Raw genomic sequence first — 4,980 nt, 5'->3', positions numbered from 1 at the left:
CTTGTGGGGACGAGAACAAGTTTTACTGCTGATGCACTGGCAGTCTCTTACTAACAATCTTTGCTACACGTAATGAGCTCACCTTTTTTATGTTCATTTACTTTCAAATTCTGTGTGGTTAATGATTATAGCTGAGATTGCCTTTATTTTAATTGCAGCTATGCGAGGGTGCACACGCTCAGTATCAATTGGTAACTGTCTTTAACTTAGGTTTTAGTTAATTTTTAAATGAATGGTAAAAATGCCCGCGGGTGTTTATGCTTTGCATGCAGTGGCCGCCTGCATATTATTGCTCATCTGGCTGCATTCCGTGCTCGGTTTTACCTGGAGCCAGAGACCTCGGATGGTGGGTCAAATGGCCAGCGGTGCGCTTCTGGCCGTTGCGGTGTTCCTGGCTCGCTTCTCGCAGTACCAGGGGCTCCAGCAATGCTGCTGTTAGGCCCCTACCTGCCCTCAGGGAGAATGTCAAGAGGGGTCATGTTTATTGTTAACCTGTGTTTCGGGTTACTAGAATTGTTGATGGTACCAGAAATATTGCGCTTTATATCTGCTAGTTGACTTAATTCTTGGTGCATAGTTTGGTTCGGATTCTATTTGGCTTGTGTTACAATTGTGTTATGCTGACTCTCGACAATGTATGTTAACACTGTTAATCAGCACCTTAAACTGCAATTCTTTTTTTTGGGCATTGTTTGTAGCAAGGGAGGAGTATCGGAACTTCCCAGCCATGGTTTGCACTCTTGTTAGTGTTCTGTTGCATAATGCATCTTCTTTCTACCTGACTTTGCTTGAGTGGTAATTGTTGTTTTGTCACAATAACATAATCAAATGATACATATTCCTGTTTCATAGACTTGAAACGAGAATTTTATTGTTCAGGTTTCTCATTTCTTGTTGCCAAGCTGGGAGCCGGGTGCATGGGAACGGATTTCTCTAAAAACCTTTGGAAGATAAGCAGCACCAGGAAGTGGTTGGAGTATTTATGGCGAGTCTGTGAGGTGGACATGTTTTTTGGTAAATATTTTCTGCTAGCTACTGAGGGTGGGCACCTTGATGCTTGGCACTCATCTTTAAAACTATCCTATATATCTTCATTAAATATACATACTATAATACTAATATTGCCATATTGAAGGTTGAATTACAAACAAACATTTTAAGCTCTCGTTAATATTGGCTGCCATCCATAGCAAGAGCATCCCATAAATCTGCATGGTGATCCTGTGATGGGCGCCTTAAAACAAATATCCCCCTTCCCCCAAGTCCCGCCAATTTCCGTAAAATTCATTGCCAAAAATATTTCCTATTGTCTCAAAAGGTCGGAGTGGAGAACGGCCAATTTAAAGATTTTATTTGACATACTACCCTCTAAAGTTTTATGGGACAGTTATTAATTGGTGTTAGTGATTCTAACCGAAAAAATGCTCAACATACCTTAGTGCATATTTTTCAACTATGGTCATTATAAATTCTAAGGAGGAAAAATCAAACAAGTTGCCCTTTTTATGCTTGGACAGAGATCCAAAGAATGGCCAACACGTTGCTCCAGCAACAATATATCTCATTCAAACTCTGCAAGATCCAAAACATAATCAGTTCTCGTATAACATATGTTTAAAGACTTTTGAAGATGCCTTAATATATTATGATTACGGCACTATAGAAAAAGTTAGATATCTGACATTTACATGCCGAGTGCTTTTACCATACTTTAAAATATGTATTACCAACTTTAAAATATGCTTTCTCTAAAACGTCGTCGAAGGCTATTTTGCCCCCCTCCTAATACAAATAAATCACAGGCTCTCTCTCTCGATCACTAACCCCTCCGAAGTGCGTGGGAAGCCTCCACCCTACCCCCGGCCTTTGCGGCTTCAATGACTCGGCCATCGCCGACGTCGTCCTCAGTCGGCATGACCCGATTCTGTCCCCATTCGCTCGACCTCCACCTCCATCTCCGCCCGTCCCGCTACGTCTCCGCACTCCTCTTCGACCGATGGCCACCCACCCCGACCTCGGCGGAGACGACAGCTTTTCCTCAAGATCTCCCCCCTCCAGCGACCTCCGCTGCCCCCCATTCGATGCCTACGTCGCTGTTCTCCCCCTCCTTCACACCCTCGACTTCACCGATGCGATCCACTCGGTAGCCGACACCTTGGAGATGCTTTTAGTAGTGCTGGAGCTTCTTTTCAATGACTGTGTCTAGTTCCTTGAGGCCGTGCCATGGACTGAGGAGGAGGAGGAGGGGGTCCTCAGCGTGATACCCTTCCTTCGCGAAGAAGAATCTCGAGATCTCCTTGCTAGGTTTCTTCGAGGGTGGCAGCCAGAGACTGGAATAGACATCAATTCTTGCAAGGAGATGTTCTCCTATCAACTTCTTGCAAGGAAAGCTCCTCTTGGCTAGATTCGTAAGCCTTAAACTCTCCTCAAGATCTCATTTCATGTTGCTCTGTTTCGAAGATATCTTGTGTTTGAGTGTAATTTCCACGATAGCGACAACGATGCACACCGAGATCAATCGGAGGAGCAGGGTAAGCTAGACATCATCAAAATCTGGTGAACTTTCTCATCGGCTGCTCTTCATCAAAATCTACTATGGCTCTCTCCCCCGCCTCTCCCTCTTCTTCTCCTCACCTCCGGACGATCAGGGATTGCCCCAGCAAACCAACCTCAAGGCTTCTAGGGTTAGAGTTTTTAAATAATTTTTTTCTAAAAAAATAAATATGCCGATGCTTTTAAGCATCGGCTTATTTTTGGTTTTGCCGATGCTAATAAGCGTCGGCGGACTCCAAACTAGGCCGACGCTTTGAAGCGTCGGCATAGCTTTAGTTTTTGCCCATAGCTTTAGTTTTTGCCCGATGCTTTGAAAGCATTGGCAAAAAACCTTTCCACCCCACCTACGCGACGCTTTTGCGATACTCTTAAAAGCGTCGGTGCCAAAATTATCGATGTTTATAAGTTGGCACATGCTCTAAAAAGTATGGGGATAGACTATTTTTTTTGTAGTACGGGGAAGCCAGCTAAGTTGCTGATCGACTTTCGGAAGGGTCTATCCTCAAGTTTTGGATTATGGGCCAATAACTTTCCTTGGCTCATGACGGAACTCAGACAAACATTAGAAAATATTTAGAATAGATGTCATGCTGTTTATATCCTATAGTGATTCACCCTTCTAACAATCCATTATATTTTGTTTTTGGGGCTCCAAGTTCCTAAAGTCCTTTTGAATTTGTAAATCAATTAGTGCCGTATCACCAATAGATAATTGAAAAAAGATTAATTGGAAAGTCACTTCCTCCAAATTACCAAAAGCTAAATGCATAATATTTTTCCAATACAAAAGTTAGATCAATTGAGGGACCCTAACTGTGCAACACACAGCCCGACCCAGCCCATGCTTCTCTTTAGCATCTGAAATAGAACGGCAATAGAAAGAATAATAAGCTAACAGCCTAGAAAGTTATCTCTACATCTCTAATTGCATTAAACATATAACATATATGTATGTGTGTATAGATATCATTAAATTGTAGTAAAAAGTAATTTTGCAATTTTCAAGAAGAAATTCCACAATTGGCATGTAGATGGTTAAACAACTTAGTAATTCATCTTTCAAAATGTTAGTTAAAAATTAGATTTAATGTAACACCAATTTATAACACATCAAAATTTTCAAAAACATTTATATAACACCATGTTTCCCTCTTTTCTATCAAAAGGAAGGAACCAGCCTGCAGCTAGATCAAGTAATTGCATGAGCATGCCTCTGGTTGTCGTTGGAATTGAAAGACTTCAATATTCAATATTGAAGAGCGAGGTTCAAATGTCTTCAATATTCAAAGACTTTTTGATTATCGGTATGCTGCTTAAACTACTATTAGAACTATTGGTAAACTAAAGATAAAAAGAAACAAGTATGAAAAATAAAAAGATTCATTCATTTTTTTTCTATATAACCTCTCTTTTGTACTTTCTGCAATCGGATCGATAACCACTTAGAGTGCATGCTTTCTAGTTTATGCAAACCTTGATTAATTACCAGCCACATATCCACTCATTGTGGTGGTTATTGACTTTAATTTTGAATTCAAAATGGATCCTCCAATTCTCTCGTCAGCCTTCTTGAGATGCAATTGATCTTGGGACTTGAACTTCAAAATCTATGGTACTAGTAAGTTCGCCCTACCTTCTGGAATAATTTCTATTAAGCCGTTAACCCTCTCAAACTCTTTATGTCTCTTTCTGGCAAACTCAAATATTATGTACTACCTAACTCCTTTAATAAGTCATGCATATCGTCTCTTTTATGGCATGATTCATCAGGCAGCATCTGGCACACTTTAATGACTAATCTTACTGCATCATGTGGTGCATGAGCAGGATGTAATTCAAACAATATCCTCCACATCCTATTATACCAATGGTCGAGAGGATGATAGGATATACAATGTCACCATATCTTGATTCTGATTAGCAAACAACTAAGTTGTGCATAAAATGGCTGATGTAAATCTGGCTAAACAGCATAACCTCATTCTATTGCGTCCAATTGGCCATTAGTCAACATAGCCATCTTGTTTCGTAACTTAATTGGTTTAGTTTTGAAAGGCAATGTAGCTAGACTATTCATTGATCAACGTGACTGAACTAGTCATCTTGCTTGCCTTATTTATCAGTACATCATGCAGCCAAATTGCCTCACAACCTGACTTCCATAGAGAAAATGCAGCATTCTTAGTTAGTTGGTGCACCAAATTAGCCAAATTTTAAGTAGTCTGATTCCCAATAAGATCGTCCACTAATTGAAGTGACAGAATAGTCCACTTTACCATTTTAATATATCATGCAGCTGTTTACAGGATGGTGGCCGATAGCAAGCGCTATGTGGACTGGATTTGACAGAGACAGACAAGCGAAAGTCACGTGACCCTTACCAGACAAGTAGATTCGATTATGGTGATTGTGCTAAATATGAAGATG

The sequence above is a fragment of the Phoenix dactylifera genome, chromosome 5, assembly GCF_009389715.1.
Source record: "Phoenix dactylifera cultivar Barhee BC4 chromosome 5, palm_55x_up_171113_PBpolish2nd_filt_p, whole genome shotgun sequence".
NCBI lineage: Eukaryota > Viridiplantae > Streptophyta > Magnoliopsida > Arecales > Arecaceae > Phoenix > Phoenix dactylifera.
The sequence above is the reverse complement of the archived record's forward strand: the minus strand, read 5'-3'. Positions refer to the sequence as shown.